Below are 25,362 nucleotides of genomic sequence, written 5' to 3'. Positions count from 1 at the left end.
CAGGACCGAACCGAGGGTTGGCGGTGTGTTCCAGCATGGCAGACGGTCTTACCCTCTGCCAGGCCTGCAGGCACCGAAGGCCAACAACAAGATGATGTTGGAAGTTGAATGGTCCTCCGACCATTCTGAGCCCTTTCGGACCTGCCGCTTAGATCGGCATGGAGCAGCAGGCCTGGCCTGAGGATTACCCCTGGAGGCAGGCCTCGAAGACGGCAGCGGCTCCAGCTGCTGCAGGAGGCCCCGGGGCGGCTCCAGCCGCTAATCCAGGCCGGGGCTTGCGGCCTCTGGCCACGAAGATGAGAGGGGGGGTGTTTTAGTGTGCCCATGGGCCTCAGCTTCATCTTCGACTCTAAAGCGTTATTCTCTTACGTATCATCTCTCACCAAACCGACACCACCATCCATTCCAGACCAACTAGCGCTCAGCAAGGCCAACGAATTAGCCACCTACTTCAAAACAAAAATCTCAAACCTCACTAGCTCCCTCACAACCCATCAAACTCTACCAATACCTCATAGCTCATACCAACCCACTCTGAATTCTAGACTAAAGTCATTCGAGCCCACATCCGCCATGGAGATTGAAAATTTACTTAAAAAAATTAAACCATCTGCACATCCATCGGACCCACTCCCCACCAATCTGCTCACTGCCATCCCTAGCACCGTCGCAAAACCTATTGCAGAAATCATCAACACCTCTTTGGCCATGGGCACAGTTCCTAACCAACTAAAACTTGCAATCATCAAACCCCTACTGAAAAAACCAAATGCATCACTAACGGACCCAGCTAACTTCAGACCCATTGCAAACCTGCCCCTGATCTCCAAATTGATGGAAAAAGCCGTAAACAAACAACTTTCCGATTATCTCGAGGAATACAACATTCTCTCCCCTGCACAATATGGTTTTCGAAAATCACTAAGCACAGAGTCTCTTTTGCTTTCTCTCACTGATAATTTACTTTTGAACCTTGAGAAAAAACAATCATTCTTACTGGTCCTACTAGACCTATCCTCAGCGTTCGACACGGTAAATCACTCACAACTCTTGGAACAACTATCAAACATAGGAATTAAAGGCACAGCTCTCAGTTGGTTCAAATCATTCCTATCAAACAGGTTTTACCAGGTCAGAATTAATAACAAGGATTCTAACCCCATCCTATCAGACCAAGGTGTACCTCAAGGTTCTTCCCTCTCTCCCACCCTGTTCAACGTCTACCTCCTCCCCCTCTGCCATCTGCTATCACAGCTTAAACTTACTCATTACCTCTATGCAGACGACATCCAGATCCTCATCCCTATCACAGAATCTATTCAAAAAACCTTCGCCTACTGGGAGAATTGTCTTCAACCAATTAAACAAGTACTCTCCAGCCTGAACCTGATTCTAAACTCCAGCAAAACAGAGTTGCTACTGATTTCACACAACCCGAACACCCACACACCTAACCTGACACAAACCACATCTTTAAACATTGAGCTCTCTGCTGACGTCAGGAATCTAGGAGCATGGCTGGACAATCAACTTAACCTAAAAAAATTCATAAACACAACCACCAGGGACTGCTTCTTTAAACTACAGGTCCTAAAGAAACTAAAGCCACTCCTTCACTTCAATGACTTTCGCCTCGTACTTCAATCCATTATTTTTTCGAAACTTGATTACTGCAACTCAATCTTACTTGGCCTCCCCTCCAACAGCATCAAACCCCTACAGATAGTACAAAATGCCGCAGCCAGAATCCTAACTAACACGAAGAGAAGAGACCATATTACCCCCATCTTGAGCAACCTCCACTGGCTACCCATCAAACAGAGAATCCTATATAAAACATTAACCATCATTCATAAAGCAATTCATAACGTCGCACCTATATCTCTACAAACCCAACTTCGTCCACACTTATCTTCCAGACCCATCAGAAGCGCCTACAAAGGCACATTAGCTGCAGCTCCTGCCAAATCAACACTAAGAAAAAGAGCACTCTCCACTGCGGGACCACACCAATGGAATGCGCTCCCACCAGACCTTCGACTCGAATCCAATCTACTAGAGTTCAAAAAAAGGTTAAAAACCTGGCTCTTCAGGCAAGCTTTCCAATAGGCACCTCCTCCTGACTTTCAGATCCAACCATTGCAGGGTATCACCAACACCTTGCCACTTAATTTTCATACCGTAATTGCTTATTCACAATTCTAACAGTCATTATTCACCTTTATATAACCGTCTACTGCAGACCATATTCGCTACTAAAGTTCCTTGTAAAAAAGGTTAAATCTGTTAAACGCTATTGTTACACTCTATGTTATTTGTAATAATGTTCAATGGTTTATTGTTATTGTTCCATGTTCTATGTAAAAAAAACCCAGGTCTAACTTCCCAGACCAGGGCAACCTCTTTCGTTACTTGTAAACCGGACTGATTTGTATTGCATACAGGAATTCCGGTATATAAAAATTTAAAATAAATAAATAAATAAATAAATAAGGACGTTGGCGGCGGCTCCCAGCCTCGAAGAGGGCAGAAAGTCCATGGCTCCTGCCACGGTGAAGCAGGGCACAAGGGGCGGCCTCCGGGTAGCGAAAGCAAGAAAGTCCGCGGCTCCAGCCGCACCGGAAGGCCCAACATCGGCGGCATCCGTGCCGTGTCGGGTGAAGCATGCCGGCAGCAGCAAAGGGTGAGTGAGTGCCTGCACGTGGGGTTAGCTCCGCGGGCAGGGTTCATAACAATTCCCATGGTGATTGCCAGAATGCTTTGGAGTACATGCTCTGTTTATAGAAAAATATTATTCTGGTGTGATAATATGTGGGTAAGTGATATAATTAACAGACAATAAGAAAAAATGGGCCGGATTTTAAAAGGGTTAAGCGCATAAGATACGCGCGTAACCCTCTTAAAACGCCCCTGTGCGCACTGAGCCTATTTTGCATAGGCTCGGCGGCGTGCGCAAGCCCCGGGACGCGCGTAAGTCCAGAGGCTTGCAAAAAGGGGCAGTAAGGGGTGTGGCCAGGGGGCATGGTGTCGGCTCGGGGGCGTGTTCAGGGGGCATGTGGGCTGTCTGAGGGCGTGGCCTGTGTCGGGGCCTGCCGCGCCAGCAGACAGCCTGCCCGGAGGCAGGCGTAACTTTTCGAATAAAGGTGGGGAGGGTTTAGATAGGGCCGGGGGGTGGGTTAGGTAGGGGAAGGGAGGGGAAGGTGCAGGGGGGTGGAGGTAATGGGCAACGCGCGCAGGGCTCGGCACACGCAAGGTGCACAAATGTGCACCCGCTTGCGCGCACCGACCCCGGATTTTATAAGATACGCGCGGCTACGCGCGTATCTTATATTGTGCCTGGAAGATGTTACACAATACTTGCCTGATGTATGACATGAGATAACTGATTCACTTTTTAACTATAGGTGCACACTATATAAAATAAATGTAAATCTACCAAACGTGTTTGAGAAATCAAAAAATATGCAGCATTTATTTTAAACATAGTTGGATACGTTTTGACTTATCTGGCTAAGTGACAAGAAATATCTGGTTAAATAGTGCTGTTTAAGACTTATCCTGCTAAGTAAGATAGCCGGATAAGTAAAAGAAAAGTACTCCATAAGTGGATAAGTAAGATAGACAGATTAACTAATATTTGAAGGCTAATCCAGCTACCTTACTTATCCTGCTATGTAGCGCTTTTTAAGACTTATACGGATAAGTGGTGGGCATCTGCTATGCACGCGTATTTGTGCTTCTAATTATAATCATTTACACTGGGAAATCTAACTTGCGCATTTTCCTTAGCACTTGTCGGCATTTACGCATGTAAATTATCAAATTCTATAAAATCTGCGTCTGAAGGAAATTACTAGTTTAACCAATTAGTCCACCAGTTTGGCCTCCTGGTTCTTCAGTCTGCACTCCCCCCCACTTCATCCAGACTACTCACCTGGTCAGTCTTTATTTTATTTTTATTTATTTATTTTATTTAAAAAGCTTTTAGATACCGACATTCACTGTGAGTATCACATCGGTTTGCTTTAAACATGACCTTGGCTTATAAATGCTTTACAGAGAACTCTTGATATATGCGAGTAATATGAAATATTTATAAATGTGGACAAAACATGAACTTTTTAACTAAGTTTAAAGCGAGTAAAATAAACTATTTATAAATGCGAAGTAACATAGCCTTGACTTAGCTTAGAGCTCTTTATACGGAACTTTTTGTAAGTGCAGATAATTGTAAGGAGGGGCGTTAGGTAACTAAGAGCAAGGATGACAGAGTTTATGTGTTTTAAGTACAGCGAATAGTTATTTGAGTAACTGAGTACTACGTTACAGAGTTATTTGAGAAACTGGATACTATGTTACAGAGGTAATTATCTGAAAAGTTTGACAGCATGAAGTGTAGGGAAGAGTAAAAATTACTGAAGAGTAAAAGGATATTGAATAGAGATTTAGAAGCAGGGGGAGGGTTTTACAGAAGGGTAAAAACAGAATTCTGTTCTGACTTACTCCAGATGTAACTATGTGCAGATAACAGCCGTATGTGTGTTGCATTCGCAGGTTTTATAAAAGTTGGTCCCACCCTGAAATTCCCCTGTCCCGCTCCTTTTTTTTATAAGAACACATTTATTCACACACCATTACTTGCACATGCATGTTTGAGGTTTATATAATAATTATTGCACGACTGTGAGCTAATTGTGCGTGCATGTGCTCATTTTCACAAGCACAATTCTTTTTAAATTCACCGTATACTTCTCAAAAATTGAACGGATCAGCAGCATAAATCCCGATCCCGCTCCAATCCAGCTCCTAGAATACATCTAAAACTATGCATGAAATCACATTCTGCAAATACTTTCTTTTGCAGCTACTTATGCACATCAAACTGGGTTTTACGTGAATAAATGCCTTTGAACAATATCCCCTTTTACAAACAGAAAAGAAGATTTGTTACGATGCAATATTCTATTGCAGGAGGAGCAAAATATCACAGGAGGTGGTTATGCGATATTTTGTCCCTCTCTGACAAAATACAGTGGCGATATCGCCACGTTGTTTATCAAGGAAAAACTGCAACAAAAAAGAATGTGACAGAGGCCACAAAAATATGGGATGGAGGCCCAGTGCACAACATGGAGCCTCCATCATTTTGAAGGGTCAAGTGGCCCAAAACCCACCATTCCCAAAGGGTCAAACTCCTCACAGGGATCTTACGAGACTCCTGTCCACCGTCTCCACCACCTGTGAGGTGGCGCCAACCCCAAAAGTAGTAAAAAATAAAGAATAAAACTTGCATAGTGACTCACCACCCTCTTCCCTAACCCCTCCTCTTTGATGAAAAATACCTCCCCATCCAAGCAAAGCCCCTCCCCTTACCAATATTAACCTCCTCCAGTTGCAGGGCCCCCACCTTCACCCCAATCAATGCTTACATTTCTGGGGCCTAGTGGCCCCCCTCCAACCTTTAAAACAGGCCCTGGTGGCCTAGGGTGGCTCCAACCACATGACATGGGGCAATGGCTGGTTGGTGTCACTTTGGAACAAGGGTGGGAGACAGGGCATCATATCACAAATGTTATTCTATTTATTTTTACAACTTTGGGGTTGGCATTGTGTTTAGAGGTGATAGGGGAATGGATGGGTCTCATAAGCCCCCTGGGGTAATTTTATCATTTTCAGGGAGGTTTTAATTTGGTGGGCTTACCCTGGGACCATCGGGATGTGCATTAGTGTCCTGATGGTCCTGGGATAAAAGCCCCATCATCACACAATTGAGCAAGGGTCCTCAATATTATTTTTTGCACATGGCCTCAAATTATAATCGGTCTCTATAAAAGCTTTCGTTTAGTGTATTAATTGGTTATAACACCTTTCAGAAATAATCAAAGCAGTTTCCACAAGGATGGGAAGCACAGGTTGCCTTCTTACAGATAGGGGTAGATTTTAAGAGGCGCGCGAACAGCCTACTTTTGCTTGCGCATCAGACTCAAGCAAAAGTACGCTGGATTTTAGTAGATACGCGCGGAGCCGCGCGTATCCACTAAAATCCTGGATCGGCGCGCGCAAGGCTATCGATTTTGTATAGCCTGCGCGCGCCGAGCCGCGCTGCCTCCCCCCGTTCCCTCCAAGGCCGCTCCGAAATCGGAGCGGCCTTGGAGGGAACTTTCCTTTGCCCTCCCCTCACCTTATCCTCCCTTCCCCTACCTAACCCACCCACCCGGCCCTGTCTACACCCCCCCTTACCGTTGTTGGGGGATTTACGCCTCCCGGAGGGAGACGTAAATCCCCGCGCGCCAGCGGGCCTGCTGCGCGCCGGGCCGCGACCTGGGGGCGGGTACGGAGGGCGCGGCCACGCCCCCGGGCCGTAGCCACGCCCCATACCCGCCCCCAAAACGCGGCCGACACGCCCCCGAAACGCCGCGTCGACCGGGCCCGCCCCCGACACGCCCCCCTCCGAAAACCCCGGGACGTACGCGAGTCCCGGGGCTCTGCGCGCGCCGGGAGGCCTATGTAAAATAGGCTTCCCGGCGCGCAGGGCCCTGCTCGCCTAAATCCGCCCGGTTTTGGGCGGATTTAGGCGAGCAGGGCTCTGAAAATCTACCCCAAAGTGTATTATAAAGGCTATAGTAGGTATTGTAAGACATAAGTTCATCATCTTTGCAAATTATTTTACTCTTTATTGCTTTCTCACTAGCCTCTATGCAGCTTTATGAATTGCTGAACTAGTAGTCATATCCAAAAGATACTGGCAAGGGTGTGGTCTATGACTGGAGAGAATACATTATGATATAAAATAGCTCAATTTGTAATCCCAAAATCTCAGGCATACAGTATGTAAAGGTTAGGCTATGTGTCTAGCTAAATACATAGTTTCTATAGCCTGTCATGTCACTGATTTGAGTTACTATTTATCATTGAAGTAAAAAAGTAGAGATCTTTGTTTGTACATGCATATAGGTCACTACTTACTAAATGTCAATTCAGTAGAATCATGAAAAGGGTGTTATGATTTGTGGGTTTGTGGACCCTTGGCCTGAGGCACGAGTTGTTACAGCCTGTGGGGTGGAGCTCCACAGGTCCGCACCGTCAGGAGGCAGGTTATCGGCACAGCGGGAAGCTCTAGGCACAGTGATGGAGAGGTCCCAGGGACCAGTAGCTAACCCCCGCAGGATGGTAGCCTGAAGGAGGTTCTCCAGGAAGTCAACCCCAAGGGGGTGCAGCTGCAACGTGGTGGACGTATGAAGGAATGTATACCATCCACAGGTGGAGAGTCCGGTCTTGTCCTCAGCTGCTTGGTGTAGATAGAAACCCAGAGAGCAGAGGTGATGCCAGAGACGAAGCAGTAGCTGATCCGAGGAGCGGGACAGTTGCCAGACAAGGACAAGCTGAGATCCAGCCCCGAGGAGTGGGGCAGGACAAGGTAGATCTCTGGAGTAACGGTGCAGCCCAAGGAGTGCGCAAGCGCTGTCAGTCTCAGACCAGGATACACGCACAGCCCCGAGGAGCGAGGAGGCCAAGCAAAGAACTCACTGATACTGTGATGATCCAGAAGAGACACAAGTAGCTTGAGCCAAGGCAGGGTAGGAGCCAAGAGGCACAGAGCCAGCCTGAGGAGCGGGGTAGGCCAGGGGATCAAGTCTCCAACGAGGCGCACACTGACCCCCGAGGAGCGGGTGCCAGACAGAGTCCAAGGAGAGGCAGCAGGCGACGTCTCAGGGATCCACAGGAGCTCAGTGCGGGATGGAACTTGTTGACAAGTCAGTTTGCTGGGCGCGACGATGGAGCTTATGAATGAGAGGTTGATGATGTCATCATAGTGGGAAGCCCCCAAGGTTCCTGCCGAAGAGGCTTCAAAGGCGGGGCCTGTGACGCGCGTGCCTAAGAAGGCCCAGCTTCGGAGAATGGAGTAGTGGCGTCCATGCCGCTGAGGAGAGTCCTGCGGAACGCGGCGATGCAGACAAGCCCACGCAGCGAGCAGCCCCGGGAAGGGCAGGAGAGTAGTGCAGGATGTAAGAACTCGCGGTCGCAGTTGTCTGTGACCGACAGGCATAACAAAGGGCTTTGAAAGCCATAGTCGATAATGGCAGATAAAGTCCCATTGGCCATTCCGCTCGAGCACTTGTAGGATTTAACTCCTATTCTCAGTTAAATGTTTATTTTACTTTTTGCTTTTCTACTTTTCTGGGTAGATGAGCATCCCAATTTCATGCTCAATCCAACAATCATTCCTTTCCTCCATTTCTTAGCATCAAGGTTTCTTTAGTTTCCTTTTCCTTCTATATCATTCTGACATGTTCTACTTCCTCATTATTCTCCTCACTTTTGTAGCTGAACCTGTTTCCTCCTTGTTCTTTTTTCCCTTTTTGCCCATACATTTTTTTTCTCTTAATTTGTCCTTTTCTTCCTTCACATTCCCATCCTTTCTCTTACAAATGTGCCTACTCTTCCTTTCCTTCATCTTCCTCTTTCATCTCCTTCCCTTACATTTGTATCTCTCATCATTTTATCCTTTATTTTTAAAACATAGTAACATTTTTGGCAGAGGAATCTCCTATTCCTGACTTGTCTATTTATTATCTTGGTACAAATCATTTTTGTGGATTAGTTAATGAAATGGGAGAATGATCCATTTCACCTAAAATTGTTTACTTTAAAATTAATCTTCCATTCCTAGAACATTTTTACAATGCAATTTTATTGGTTCTGTTTAATCTATTTGGGAGCTGGCCAGCTTCATTCTGGAGAAATTTCATCTATGGAAAAATAATTATTTGTATGGTGGTAATTTTTTAATATGTTGTACTATAGGATTATTTATTGATACTCCCAAGAGCTAGTTAACATATTTGGAAATAAATTATTTACAAAAATTTGTGACAGTTGGCATTACCAAGACAAGTTATTTAGAAAGGATTGTGTAAACTGGTTGACATTAGCTCACAAACAGTATGCAAAGGTCTCAGACTGGAACAGTATGAACCACTGTGCTATAGAAGGACCCAGGTCATAGTAAGCCCATTCTGTTCCCTCTTCTATGTGACAGTGAGACAGAAAGCAGCAACAGGGGGCACAGTGAACACTCAATTTAGCCTCCCCTTCTGCTCCTACCCAAAGTTCCTGTTTTATGTTTTTAAAGGAAGTATAAAAGAGTGGTGCGGGAGTAGCTCAAGAGACAAGAGCAGGTGCTCAACTGTGTCCCTTTGCTGCTGGCATCAGCCACCACCTCTCTTACTGCTGCGGGGACAGGGATATGGAATAAGAGCAACCTTCAAGGGAGAAAGGTAGAGAAAGAAATTGAAGAGGAAGGGGACACAGTTACCAACTCCTACTTGAAGAATGTCTTCATATTGGGTAAAAACTATCTAAAACATTGTTGTTGTGCAGTAGCATCAGCATAGTTGGTGAGCCTAAGATGGGTGGGGAAAAGGGGTGGATTACACTCACACCTATCCGCTTGCTCGCTCAGAAACTGCCACAGACATATTTGCATTCTCTCAACCGCACACACTTTCTTAGACATGTTCAGATACTGATCCACTCTCTGAGACAGAGAGAGCGCTTTCTCAGATATTTGAACATATACACACTCTCTCTCTTTATCTAACACACACACGTACAACATGCACACACCTTTCTACTACTGATCATGTGCTCACTTAGGGGTGAATTTTAAAAGGGTTGTACACAATAAAAGGCCCATAAATGCAATTATATGGGCTGAGCACAAGTAACTCTTTATTTGAAAACCGGAAAATTATCTGTGCTTATGCGCATGTGCAAACAACAGAATGTGTGGGGGAAAAAAAGGACGGATTTGGTGCAGGTCAGGGGCATTCCAGGATGCGGCCAACATTTATGTGCATAAATCCCAATATTAAAGTCGGCAAACACAGCTTGCGTCGGGCCGTTACCTGCGCATATTTACTTCTGCTCGCTTTTTCAGGTGTAAATCAAAATAGAACTTAGCCAAAAACTGAGTGAAGGATCTGGGTAAACTGGGGGGGGGGGGGGGGGGGGGGGGATGCAGGATGGAGAACCAGAGGAGTCTCGATGACGTAGAAATAGACTGGGCAACCAGGTGGGCAGTGTGGTCAAACTGGTTATTTCGTTCAATTGCATATGTCTTAAAATGTGCTCATGTGCACTTGTTAAAGCCGACACGTCCTAAGGAAACATATGCAAATAACATTTCCTCACGTAACCGCTTAGAATTAGGAGCATACATATGCAGGCCAGGCATATTTTATATTATACTTGTGCACTTGCACAGACGCTTTAAAGTTCCAGCGTACGTATGCTCATGTACGCATGTATGTGAGGATGTACATGCTCGTTTTAAAGTTACCATCCCCTGCATTGGCTAACCAAGGACACTACAGCATCGTCATGTAAAGTTCTGCACTTGCTGTGATCCCTTATCCAGCCTGCAGCAGCCACCTTTCCATTTCCTCCTTCCTCTTCAGGACACACACTGTGTCCATGGCCCACTGCTTTCAGCTCTGCCTGGCCAGCTCACACAGAGCCCTGATTAGGACAGTAGAGAAATGCCCCTGACCACCAGCAGCACAGCAAAACATGTTGTGAAGTTAAAACATACCCTCTCCTTTTCTTCTGTTCCTCTGCTGCTATGAGTTTGTCATAAGGTGATAATAAAGTTGCTGAAGCTCCAGGTTGTTTTTTTTTTTTTTTTTTTTGCTGGCTATGATTTGTTTTTTCTCCTTCAAGCAAAGAGAGCTCAACTTGATGTCATCAGATTCTCTGGTGTTGAGGATTAGTGGAGAGCCTGAACCAGCAGAGCCTGTTCTGAGGAGTGAGGGGAGAAAGGGCAGGTCCAGCCACCATAACACTCTAGCCAGAGGAGGTCTCACTCTCTGCTCCCTCCTGTAGCACTAGCCAGAAGAGGTCTCACTCTCTGGTCTCTCCTGCAGCACTAGCCAGAAGAGGTCTCACTCTCTGCTCCCTCCTGCAGCACTCTAGCCAGAAGAGGTCTCACTCTCTGGTCTCTCCTGCAGCACTCTATCCAGAAGAGGTCTCACACTCTGTCCTCTCCTGCAGCACTCTAGCCAGAAGAGGTCTCACACTCTGTCCTCTCCTGCAGCACTCTATCCAGAAGAGGTCTCACACTCTGTCCTCTCCTGCAGCACTCTAGCCAGAAGAGGTCTCACACTCTGCTCCCTCCTGCAGCACTAGCCAGAAGAGGTCTCACACTGCTCTCTCCTGCAGCACTCTAGCCAGAAGAGGTCTCACTCTCTGCTCTCTCCAGCAGCACTCTAGACAGAAGAATTCTCACTCTCTGCTCTCTCCTGCAGCACTCTAGACAGAAGAGGTGTCACAATCTGCTCTCTCCTGCAGCACTATAGCCAGAAGAGGTCTCACACTCTGCACTCTAGCCAGAAGATGTCTCATTCTCTGGTCTCTCCTGCAGCACTAGCCAGAAGAGGTCTCACTCTCTGGTCTCTCCTGCAGCACTCTAGCCAGAAGAGGTCTCACTCTCTGCTCTCTCCTGCAGCACTCTAGCCAGAAGAGGTCTCACAATCTGCTCTCTCCTGCAGAACTCTAGCCAGAAGAGGTCTCACTCTCTGGTCTCTCCTGCAGCACTAGCCAGAAGAGGTCTCACACTCAGCCCTCTCCTGCAGCACTCTAGCCAGAAGAGGTCTCACACTCTGCTCCCTCCTGCAGAACTAGCCAGATGAGGTCTCACACTCTGCTCTCTCCTGCAGCACTCTAGCCAGAAGAGGTCTCACTCTCTGCTCTCTCCAGCAGCACTCTAGACAGAAGAGGTCTCACTCTCTGCTCTCTCCTGCAGCACTAGCCAGAAGAGGTCTCACGATCTGCTCTCTCCTGCAGCACTAGCCAGAAGAGGTCTCACACTCTGCCCTCTCCTGCAGCACTCTAGCCAGAAGATGTCTAATTCTCTGTCCTCTCCTGCAGCACTAGCCAGAAGAGGTCTCACTGTCTGCTCTCTCCTGCAGCACTAGCCAGAAGAGGTCTCACAATCTGCTCTCTCCTGCAGCACTAGCCAGAAGAGGTCTCACACTGTTCTCTCCTGCAGCACTCTAGCCAGAAGAGGTCTCACACTCTGCTCTCTCCTGCAACACTCTAGCCAGAAGAAGTCTCACTCTCTGCTCTCTCCTGCAGCACTAGCCAGAAGAGGTCTCACAATCTGCTTTCTCCTACAGCACTCTAGACAGAAGAGGTCTCACACTTTGATCCCTCCTGCAGCACTCTAGCCAGAAGAGGTCTCACACTCTGCCCTCTCCTGCAGCACTCTAGTCAGAAGAGGTCTCACACTCTGCTCTCTCCTGCAGCACTCTAGCCAGAAGAGGGCTCACTCTCTGCTCTCTCCTGCAGCACTAGCCAGAAGAGGTCTCATAATCTGCTCTCTCCTACAGCACTCTAGACAGAAGACGTCTCACACTGTTCTCTCCTGCAGCACTCTAACCAGAAGAGGTCTCACTCTCTGGTCTCTCCTGCAGCACTAGCCAGAAGATATCTCACTCTCTGCTCTCTCTCCTGCAGCACACTAGCCAGAAGAGATCTCACACTCTGCCCTCTCCTGCAGCACTCTAGCCAGAAGAGGTCTCACTCTCTGCTCTCTCCTGCAGCACTAGCCAGAAGAAGTCTCACACTCTGCCCTCTCCTGCAGCACTCTAGCCAGAAGGGGTCTCACTCTCTGCTCCCTTCAGCAGCACTCGCCAGAAGAGGTCTCACACTCTGCCCTCTCCTGCAGCACTAGCCAGAAGATATCTCACTCTCTGCTCTCTCTCCAGCAGCACACTAGCCAGAAGAGGTCTCACGATCTGCTCTCTCCTGCAGCACTAGCCAGAAGAGATCTCACACTCTGCCCTCTCCTGCAGCACTAGCCAGAAGATATCTCACTCTCTGCTCTCTCTCCTGCAGCACTAGCCAGAAGAGATCTCACACTCTGCCCTCTCCTGCAGCACTCTTGCCAGAAGAGGTCTCACTCTCTGCTCTCTCCTGCAGCACTAGCCAGAAGAGGTCTCACACTCTGCCCTCTCCTGCAGCACTCTAGCCAGAAGAGGTCTCACACTCTGCCCTCTCCTGCAGCACTAGCCAGATGAGGTCTCACACTCTGCTCTCTCCTGCAGCACTAGCCAGAAGAGGTCTCACACTCTGCCCTCTCCTGCAGCACTCTAGCCAGAAGGGGTCTCACTCTCTGCTCCCTCCAGCAGCACTCGCCAGAAGAGGTCTCACACTCTGCCCTCTCCTGCAGCACTAGCCAGAAGAGGTCTCACACTCTGCCCTCTCCTGCAGCACTCTAGCCAGAAGGGGTCTCACTCTCTGCTCCCTCCAGCAGCACTCGCCAGAAGAGGTCTCACTCTCTGCTCTCTCTTGCAGCACTAGCCAGAAGAGGTCTCACTCTCTGCTCTCTCTTGCAGCACTAGCCAGAAGAGGTCTCACACTCTGCTCTCTCCTGCAGCACTAGCCAGAAGAGGTCTCACACTCTGCCCTCTCCTGCAGCACTCTAGCCAGAAGGGGTCTCACTCTCTGCTCCCTCCAGCAGCACTCGCCAGAAGAGGTCTCACACTCTGCCCTCTCCTGCAGCACTAGCCAGAAGAGGTCTCACACTCTGCCCTCTCCTGCAGCACTCTAGCCAGAAGGGGTCTCACTCTCTGCTCCCTCCAGCAGCACTCGCCAGAAGAGGTCTCACTCTCTGCTCTCTCTTGCAGCACTAGCCAGAAGAGGTCTCACTCTCTGCTCTCTCCTGCAGCACTCGCCAGAAGAGGTCTCACAATCTGCTCTCTCCTGCAGCACTCTAGCTAGAGGAGGTTTCACTGTCTTGCACTTTTCTTCTTCTAGATGTGCTCTGTAAGTAGGGAACCCAATTGAAATTTTAGAGTTCTGAAAAAGTCACTAGATTCGTAGCTAAATTGTCCAAAGATAGCTAAGTTAGCTCCCTGCCTCATTCACAGTTCTAAAATCTCTGTTTGGTTTACAAAAGTCACCAGACCTAGCTACAAAATCACTATATTGGCAACACTGGGAGGGGAAGGAGAAGGATCTAAAATGGGGACTTGAGAACCCTGGGGAAGGAGGAGCCAGGAAATGTTTGAAGAGAAACCTGAAGGGAGGTGAAGGTGCCAGGGGAAATTGAAAAAGGGAGGGAAAGAGGTCCTACGGCTCCAGACAAACAATATTGCCACAAGCCAATCACATGGTCCTAAAAGTCACTGGAATGGCATCTGTTGCAGATATCCTTGACTTGGGCACAAGAACAATACTCTGTCAAGGAGTGTCATTTGCACACAGTGTAGTTCAGAACTCCTAGGAAAGCCGAATAAGCCTACATAGGTTTTTTGGACATTGCAAATCAAACTTTTTTTTCTATAAAAATCTGAGTGTGAATCCAGAACCTTCATTGTTAAACTGCTTTCTTCATGGCTTCTGCCGGCTACCATCGACCCTTACATTCCAACATTTCAAAATTTACTTTTGAGAGGATTAGAGGACATGGAACAACAATGTGTCAAAACTTTTTAAAATTTGTCGACACAAGAGAAAGCAGCAGCAGCACTCTTGCTTGCTAACAACAATACTATCACCATCAAGCTTACTGACAAAGGCAGCGCCATGGTGATCATGGATACAAAGAGGTACATTTTGGAAATGAATAGACAATTAAGTGGATCAACAGCTGGATCTTAAAAACAGAATTGATGATGTACTCAAGGAAGCATCCATAATAGGTTTTCTTACAAACAAAGAACTCCATTTTTTACTGGTCCGGCATCCACATGTTCTACTTCTCTATGGAGTACCAAGAATCCATAAGTCACTGGAGAATACACCGTGCTGACCAATTGTTTCAGCAAATGATTCTTTTTTAGAATCATTAGCAGTCTTTCTAGATATACTGGGCCAGATTTTTAAACATATGCGCGGGCATAGATTTGTGCGTGCAACCCGGCGGGCACAAACCTACGCCCTATTTTATAACATGCACACGTAGCTGCGCGCATGTTATAAAATCTGGGGTCGGCGCGCGCCGAGCCCTAGGGGAGCCCCGATGGCTTTCCCTGTTTCCTCCGAGGCCGCTCCGAAATCGGAGCAGCCTCAGAGGGAACATTCCTTCTGCCCCCCCCCCCCTTCCCATCCCTTCCCCTACCTAACCTGTCCCCCAGCCCTATATAAACCCCCCCTGACCTTTGTGGATGAAGTTGCGCCTACTTCTGGGCAGGCGTAGGTGGCGCGCGCTGGCCGAGTGCTGGTGCGCGAGCCCCCAGCACGACCGCTGTGCCGGAGGCCTCAGTCCTGCACCCGCCCCTCCCCCAGACCGCCCACTCCCCACCTATTTTTTAAAGCCCCGGGACATATGCGTGTCCCGGGACTTGCGCGCGTGGCCGGGCCTATGCAAAATAGGCTCAACACACGTAGAAGGGATTTAAAAGGGTTACGCGCGTATATTACGCGCGTAACCCTTTGAAAATCTGCCCCATTGAGTTTAGACTTCAAGTCTTTATACATGAACATCTCTTTAAAAGCAGCTCTTCAAGTGATACAGGAAATAATAAACAAGCTTCGTTAACCATAACGAGTTTCAACAAGTTTCATCATGGAATTAGCAGAGCTAATCCTATGCTACAATCATTTTATGTTTGAATCTCAATTTTACCATCAAGTGTATGGTGTAGCTATGGGGTCACCAGTAGCACCAGACATAGCAAATCTTTATGTTTTATGCACTGACATTTATAGTTCGGTATTTTTAAAAAATATCATTTTATGGAGTCACTTTATAGACAACATCTTTTTTCTTTGGACCAGTACAGAAGCACATCTACAACAATTCCATAAGTGGTTAAGTATCCAGGATGTTAATTTTGGTTTACTATCACCTTTGATCCTAAATAACTGCCATTTTTTTATGTTTTAATTAGTTTACAGGACAACAATATTGTTACACTTTGTTCCGCAAACTGATTGAGAGAAACAACTTTCCAAAATTTCAAACTCTTCATCCAAAACCGTTTAAGCGTAGTTTGCTGATGAGTCAAATTTTTAGACTCCGCCACAGCTGCACTAATATTGAGGATTCTAAACATTCATACAATGTGGTTATACCAAAAAATTGTTTGCAATGCTTTTTTGAAAGCAAGATTCTCTGATAGGGATTAGTTGTTCCAATACAGAGTTAAATCACCCAGAAGCTAGGATAGTATGTGTTCTTAAGTTTTCCAACTTGGCTCATTGTATTTCTTCCTTGATTAAATGGTATTGTCATGTTTTGAGACCCCCATCCAGTATTTAAGGAGTTACCACTTTTCTCTTTTAAATGGGGTAAAAACATCAAAGACCAAGTGGTACATGCTGCTCTTCCCAAATCATCATATTCTGAACAATTGCCCCGGGTGATTGATTATAACTGTGGATCTTGTGATATGTGCGCCATGGCAGTATAAGACGAATCTTGGCAACATCCCAACACTGGTAAAATTATTCATCTTTGAAACCATACTAATTGTAATTCACATACAGTTGTTTGTTCACATACAGTTGTTTGTCCCAGCATCTATATGGGATGCACATCTCAGAAAATTTGAACACGTCGATTAATTGAATACCGAAACCAATTGATCAACAGAGATGTTTATGCTTCCATGGTCCAACATTCATTTTACTTAATCACATCTTCACAGATGGACAGTGTTAGAACAAATACATATTCCAAAGAGGGGTGGCGATCTCAACTCAATTCTCAACAAGCAAAAACACTTTTGGATACTTTCCGAAAGTCAGTTGCTCCCAGTAGTCTTAATGACCATATAAATTGGTATAATCTATAATTAGTTTTATAACGAGAATGTAGTAGTATGATTGACAGCTTGAATTTTGTGCACTAGCACATTGAAAATGACTGCAGTTCCGGTATTCAAGTTTGTCACCTGACTGTCAAAGCATAGGGCCAGGCTGTCAGAGCGTTCTTCACCAGCCCCCATTTTAGACTTTGTTTGAGAGTTACCAACATGAAGTAATAACTTTTCTTTTCTCAAATTCATTCTACATATTTTTATATATTTTTGCATTTTGGGCTCCATAATTGTATTATATTATAATTTCCAGGTCTATTTTTTAACCTTTGCTGGGACATATTATTTGATAATAAATGGTCAGCTATAGTAAGGATTTGTCATCAGTGCTGATATGTTAATATAGAATACATTTTAAAATATATATACAGTATGTATTGCCCACTCTTTAAAGATTTCATTTTATTATTCAGAGCCTCTGACCCCACCCCGCCCCCTGGACTGCCCCACCCCACCCCCTAACCACCCCTTTTTTGCAAGCCCCGGGACTTACACGCGTCCCGGGGCTTTACGCGCATCGCCAAGCCTTTTGAAAATAGGCCCGGCGCACGTAACCCTTTTTGAAAATCCGGCCCTTTATGCTCAGATATAAGGCGTCAATTTCTGAGTAGCCAAAAAAGTGTACAGACAAGCAGAAAAGACTGCTTTTCCGTACATCCTCTGACTTAATTTCTTGGTGATATTAAGTTGGAGGAACCAAAAGTTTAAAAAAAAAAAAAGTGCCACTGGGGCTGGTTCAAACAAAATTGAGCGTCCATTTTCCTAACACGTGGCTGTGCACGGGTTAGGAAAATGGACGCTCGTAAAATTGAGCATCCATTTTGCAAACCAGCTGACAGACCACCGCTCCTGGGCTTTGGCTGCTAAGGAAGTGCTAGGGGTGAGCGATTGTCCCTAGCGCCTCCTTTTTAGCGTGACCCCCTCATTTAAATACAGTATTGCGTGCCCAGGAGAGGTGGTTGGGTGCGCATTAGGGAAGCGGGCGCTCAACAATGGGCGCCTGTTTTTCCGCGCACTTTATTGTATTGGCCTGTAAATAGTAGATCATTGGTGTATAGTTTAGAAGTGGTGCCCTATTTAGCCATTGTATCAGAAATCGATCTGAGAGAGACCTGTCACTGTCTCATTGCATAGCAAAATAGTAAGATACCTTATTATTTTTTGTCGTTCTGAATAAATATTTTTTCTCTTCTACTTGCTAGTATACTATTTAGCATTTTCTTGCAGCCTACAACAGGGACTTCCAGTTAGTCAATTCCTATGGATAAGGACATTATGTTCATTTATACTTAAATTTAAAATTCAAACGAAAGATCTTACACATAGAGGATAACTTTCAAACAATTCCTCATGGCCCCATGAGTATATGGGTCTGCACAAATGTACAATTTAATTTTATAATCTGCATGACTTTGTCTGTGCAGATTATAAAATATGCATATCTATGACCCAAAACAAATGCATGTACATTTGCTCTTTACGCATAAGTGAGCTCATAAGTGCATACATTTGCACGTATAACAAATACATGCACATATGTGTTTATGTGCGAGAGTGAACTTCTGCTTCTTCATGGATGAGTTTTTTCCAAGATGGTCCCCCCTGGCATGGCAGCCTAGTTTCACCACCAGGGACATATGCAGGTTGGTGTCCCTGGTGGTGACAGAATGAAGGAAACCTTTTTCACGTGTAGGGGGGGCAAAAGGAACAATAGTGTGCTGTGCCAGGCCTGTCACAACCTCCAGGGAACATATAATTGTGGAAGCTCCTATCCCCACAGGTAAGTACCCAGTGAGCAATAGGAGGAGTGTATAATTAGGGGTGGTATGTTGAGAGGAAGGTTTGAGGTGGTAGGGTGGGGGAGGGGATCAGGGTATAGGCAAGTAGGTGCCAGCAAGCCTTACTGCATATCTAGATGCACAAAGGGACAGCAGACAGTCCATTAAAGAAGCAAAAGATATTTGGGGAAATTATGCTACCTTGTAATTTATAGGTCACACAACAAGCATCAATGAACTAATAACATTTTATTCCTACTTCTCTATGTAGATTGAGGACCTTAAGAAGAAGGCCTGGGAGCTATATAGCAAGAAGTGGGATTGGGTTGACCAACTGCATGCTAGGCCAGAGGATGCCGGATGTAAGGTCAATAAATGCCCATCACGGACATGTGAACATATTCTGTCTAGTTGCTGCTTCCATCACCGTCTCCACTATTGCCCTTTCCCTCAACAGAACCCTGTCTCTGCCATGATCTGCTAGATTATCTCATGTACTGGACATAGACATCTAGCCTTATGCATCCCTAGGTTATCACCTTCCCTGTCTTGAAACACAACAGGTCATGGACTCACAGGACCTTATTTGAAGCAAGTAGGGTGTTAGAATCTTTTCTTTTAACTTTTACCAGTAATGCCTCCCTTCCTAAAAGGTCCAATTGCTTTGTGACCGCATCATGGTTATTGATGGCTTGAAATACTAGGCACACTCCTATACAATCAAAAACGCAATGAAGGAAGTCTGAGGTGTAAAGCAAACAATACGATTCAGACTCTATATTCACATTATAATAAATCTGCAAGTGTCAAATATCTTTAAGTGTCATAAATTTTTATATATCATAAATTTTTATGTGAGGACAAAAAGATTTCATCTAGCACAATGTCACTTGAACACTTTATGTGCTTCCAGTATAATCACCAGTCTCAATATTTTTTTGTCAAAACTTTTTGGGAAAGCATTAAAACTCATGGCTCTTTTTTGTGAAAAATACTTCAGTAAAAATTTTGACTTAGAGGAATGTCTTAAATGCAATTCAGTTCCTTATTGCCATCATTCTTAAAGATGACAAGAACTCAAAAACGTATCTTAAAGGTGTCTATGAGTGATTCAGTTCAGTTCTTATAATGACAAACACCCAACGTGAATCACATTTTACACAGCCACACTCCCTCCCTCCCCAAGTATGACCCAGTCTTTCCCAGTCACACTCACACACACCATATGAGCAATTTTTTTGCCATGCAGAGAAAGGATCCCCCAAAGCTCTGCATGAGAATCCATGCCACATTTTCATAATATGCACCTTTCTGGGCAAGGACAAAGGTTGGCTAGTTAGCTTCCCTCCCCCCCCCCCCCCCCCCCCCCGCCTCTCCTCCTAGCCCGCTGCTGTGTCCATTCACCTGGAGAAATCAACCTGCCAAACATCTGGTCAAAAAAGACTATGCGAGTTTGAGCTTGGTGCATAAAATAGCAAGAGTAAATCTGTTTGTGCATTGTTAATGACATTTGCAAGTACGTGCTTTATAAAATTCTAGCTTACATACACATGTGCAAATCACACCCCAACATGCCCCTAACACCCACTGTTTTCACTTGTACAATTGCTTGCGAAGGCTGCTAAGGAAGTCCTAGGGGTGAGCTATTGTCCCCATATGGAGAATACAACCCTTAATGATAGATCAGGTTCCATCACATTACAATGTACATCAAAAAGGACTTAATCACAGAAGACAATTTTCGATATTTATGCTAGAAACTGTACAACCTAAGGGGATGAATGTAGATGCTGAGTGGTCCACATTATTGTAATTCGGGGTTTTGATTCTTAGATTTTTGTATTTTTTTAAAAATATTTACCAACATTCATTTCTTGTAAAATAGAGTGTTCGACTGATTGATGTCTCAGCTTCTCAAGTACCTCTGGTGAAGGGGACATATCTGTCTTGTTCAAGTTTCAGCTAGAAGTACCCAACCTGTGAGCAGAAAGCCAGGATGTTTATAAAATAAGTATACAAAGAATATCTTTTCTTCCCTGAAGCAAAGGTCTTCCTCAAAACATGGGACCATGTTGGATTCCAAGTTTCCTTGGATTCCCAGTGGAATGTTTCATCACAGGTTAATTGCATACAACAAAAAGTTAAAAAAACAGACTTTTCTTTTTTTTTTTTGCCAATTTGAAACAGGGAGGAAAAATCTCTTTTTTTGTTCCCACGATAATTTTAAAAGGCCCATTTAAGTATTTAAATCAATATGCACTTACTGATCTATGTGAATGGGATAAGGATTGACAGGGATGGTTTATTTGGTTGATATTGGCCTTTAGCCTCCTCCTTTAAAGACTCTTTCTGGGTTAGCAATATACAAATATCAATGACAGTGGAGGTAGAGGAAAAGTGCAAAACATAGGGTATCTTAAGAATTCCTCTTGATTCATTCCCTTTCATGATCTGAAAACACAGCAGGATAAGTTAGAAGGGATGAAAGTCAAGTGGAATCAATCAGACTGCAATTGAAAGAGACTGATTAAGAGATAATTATAAGAAGTACAGGATAACCACAAACCTGCTATGGTTTCAAAAAAAGTTATTTAACAAAAGAAGAAAATATTAGGCAAGAGATGCATCCTTTAACACCATATTCTTCACATGCAAACATTCCCATGACAACCTAAACACCGTAAAAACACAAACCTGCATGCATGAACTTCAATATGCCTAAGGCAACCTTTAGACCTAAATATACAATGAACCTGATGAGAGCTATCACAGCCAGGAAAACAACTTGGTACTTCCTTGGAGAACAGTTTGGTACTGATCTGTAAGCAAGGGTTTCCCTTGGAAAGCAAGGGACAAAGGAGGACCATAAGCATGAAAGTACCCATAGACCTTGCATCTGCTTTATAGCAGGGGTAGAGTGCTTTCAGTAAAGTATGCGTGGGAATTTCAGAATGAAATCCCAGCATGTGCTGTACTTCCCTCACCTAATATTGCTCCAGCCCATCACTTTTGACCATTGAAGGCAGGGCAATTTTGTAGCCTGGAAATTTATACAAGTAACTAACTACATTTCTCTGAAAAAATGTCCTCCTAAGTTTTAAGTTGTATTCAATGTTATGATATGCCTTACTTAAAATGTATATATTTATATTCTACTTTTCGGCACCTCAAAGCGGATTACATGTAGGTACAGTAAGAATTTCCCTAGCCCCAGAGGGCTTACAATCTATGGCCTACTTTCATTAAATTGCTATAATTACCGCGAGAATATGGCGCGTTAGCAGCTGCAATAAAAAGGCACGCGGTTATGCAAAATTATGACATTCTGCATCGCGTAGGTGAATATTGTAACCCATGATATTTTTTTTTTTGCATTGCAGGAGGCAGCACCGCGGTGTGAGGCGCATTAGCATGTCACGCATCCAAACCGGGAGATATGTATGTACGTATCTCCCGCTATGCGCACACGCTATGCGCACACGTAAAAAGTATTGAAAAAGGGGCAGGGCATTGGCGAGTGAGGGGAAGGCCAATAGAAGTGCGAGTATATACATAAGGGGGTGCCCTGCCTTGTAACTTTACTACTGCTATCGATGGCATGTAAATCATAAAAGGAAAAACATCTAGACTACTCAGTGGACTTTTATGGGTTGGGGCTAACGAGGGAAAGGAGGACAAATGCATGCATGTTATCAACTAGACTGAAAGCACATACATGTGTGCCCTATTTGAAATGTACATGCACATGTTCGCACAAATCCTGCTTCCATTACATAAGTGGGCCAGTGAAGCAGCCAGTACCCCGCTACTAGTACACTCCCCCTTAACATAGAAGATTTAAGAAGACAGGGCAAGTAAGAAAAGGTAATATTTTTGGCCTAGTAGGTCTGTGTAGGTATGTGTGAGAAAAGCTCTCGTTTTATCGCTTGTGATAATAGCGGACTGTGATACATTACAAGAGGACCTTGCAAGACTGGAAGATTGGGCATCCAAATGGCAGATGAAATTTGATGTGGACAAGTGCAAGGTGATGCACATAGGGAAAAATAACCCTTGCTGTAGTTACACGATGTTAGGCTCCATATTAGGAGCTACCATCCAGGAAAAGATCTAGGCATCATAGTGGATAATACTTTAAATTTGTCGGCTCATGTGCTGCAGTCAAAAATGCAAACAAAATGTTAGGAATTATTAGGAAGGGAATTGTTAATAAAATGGAAAATGTCATAATGCCTCTGTATTGCTCCATGGTGAGACCGTACCTTGAATACTGTGTACAATTCTGGTCGCCGCATCTCAAAAGAGATATAGTTGCAATGGAGAAGGTACAAAAAAGGGCAACCAAAATGATAAAGGGGATGGAACAGCTCCCTTATGAGGAAAGGCTGAAGAGGTTAGGGCTGTTCAGCTTGGAGAAGAGAAGGGGGGATATGATAGAAGTCTTTAAGATCATGAGAGGTCTTGAATGAGTAGATGTGAATGTGTTATTTACACTTTCGAATAATAGAAGGACTAGGGGCACGCCATGAAGTTAGCAAGTAGCACATTTAAGACTAATCAGAGAAAATTCTTTTTCACTCAACGCACAATTAAGCTCTGGAATTTATTGCCAGAGGATGTGGTTAGTGCAGTTAGTGTATCTGGGTTCAAAAAAAGTTTGGATAAGTTCTTGGAGGAGAAGTCCATTAACTGCTATTAATCAAGTTTACTTAAGGAATAGCCACTGCTATTAATTGCATCAGTAGCATAGGATCTTCTTGGTGTTTGGGTACTTGCCAGGTTCTTGTGGCCTGGTTTGGCATCTGTTGGAAACAGGATGCTGGGCTTGATAGACCCTTGGTCTGACCCAGCATGGCAATTTCTTATGTTCTTATGTTCTAATAGCTATGTCCTGAGATAACGACAGCTATCCCACGATAAAAAATCATTTCCCCTCTACCGCCCCCAAAAAAAGGTGTTGTTACTTCTGACATTAAATCCTGCATTAGTGTGCATTAAATTTTCTAGGTTTTTCATGTTTATTATCATATTTGCATACTAACGTGTAACGAGATAAAGATCATGGGTTTAGAGCATGTTAGACCCCTTTTTTTGTTTTATATATATGTCTTTATTAAGTTGCAACAGACAAAGTTAGCATAAGAACAACAGGTAGGAATCAACAGTTGCATCCCAACACACCCACCGAATCCTGTCCCCCCCCCCCCCCCCACACCCCATAAGGCACTAATGCAATTTGGTGGGTGACCTTGTAAGTTTGCACCTGAGGCAATGGAGGGTAAAGTGACTTTCCCAAGGTTTCAGAGAGCTGCAGTGGATACCTTAAGCCTGCTATCAAATAGTGAAATTAATTAAAATATACATAGTGTTATTTTCCCTCTAACTAGATCGACCTTTCAAACCACTGCATGGAATAATACTGTATAATGGTTGTTTCTAAGAAACTGCCAGTGTTCAGTAGACAATAGCCCATTAGACCTTAAAATTAGTTAACCTTTGAATTAGCAAGTCACAATAAATGCCAACAATGTTTGATATATAACAAGTTATCCTCTGACTTCAGACTTGATGTGAAATAAACATTGCAGGTATATCAAAGTGAAACTGTGCTTCATTGATGAAATAATAGAACATAAAAGTGGGTGATTATAAGGCATATTAGCAGACTTTCCCACCAATTCTTCAATGTAATTGTTTCCTAAGAGTTATTCAGATAGTTACACACCCAAAGATTAATACAACATCATATACCAAATGATATAGGCCACATAAATGAACAATATTATATTTCATTTCTTAAATAGCAATTGCTAACCCAATTTAGAGCAAAAAGTGGGTCTTAGAATTGCATCTTTCTAGAATGTCAATAACAATGTACAGATAGAAAATCGAAGGCTGGTGCAGTGTACTATTCTTTGTGGTTCTTCTCATTTTCTTCCTTTAGCCCACCTATCATACTTCATTTTGGGAGTGTCTATAAACACGTTAAAGATGTTATGGCATTCCAGTAGTTTAAGGAACAGATTAGGATACTGAATTATCCAGTTAGAATTTAGGTACCTGTCATTTCAAATGACATTTGAAATGACAGGCACCAGGAAGTGTAAAAAAGTGTAAAAAGTGTAAAAACAAAAAACCTGTGTGTTATATAAAAAAATAAAACAATTTTAAATACCTGTCGGAGGGCCGTGGGTCCAGGCGGCCGGTGGGCGGCGGGCAGCCATCAGCGGCATCCGGTAGTCCCTTCTCCCTTCCTCCCTCCCTCCCCTGCCTGGATGAGCGCCAAAATCGCACGGGCGGGGCGGCAGGGGGGGGGGGGGGGCGGCAGCAGGATCTGGGAGCGGCGGGTAGGCAGCAGCGGGGTCCGGGGGTGGCAGCGAGATCCGGGGAGCCAGCAGCGGCAGCATGTTCGATCGCGCAGGCAGGTAGGTGGCAAAGTAAAGATGGCCGCCTGCACGGGAAAATCGTGCAATTGGCCGCTGAAGACGTGACGTCACAACGTCGTGACGTCACGTCTTCAGCGGCCAATTGCACGATTTTCCCGTGCAGGCGGCCATCTTTACTTTGCCACCTACCTGCCTGCGCGATCGAACATGCTGCCGCTGCTGGCTCCCCGGATCTCGCTGCCACCCCCGGACCCCGCTGCTGCCTACCCGCCGCTCCCAGATCCTGCTGCCGCCCCCCTGCTGCCGCCCCCCCCCCCCCCGCTGCCGCTGCCCCTGCCCCCCCCGGACCCCGCTGCTGCCTACCCGCCGCTC

Source organism: Rhinatrema bivittatum, chromosome 3 (genome assembly GCF_901001135.1).
Source record: "Rhinatrema bivittatum chromosome 3, aRhiBiv1.1, whole genome shotgun sequence".
NCBI lineage: Eukaryota > Metazoa > Chordata > Amphibia > Gymnophiona > Rhinatrematidae > Rhinatrema > Rhinatrema bivittatum.
This window is presented reverse-complemented; position numbering follows the sequence as displayed.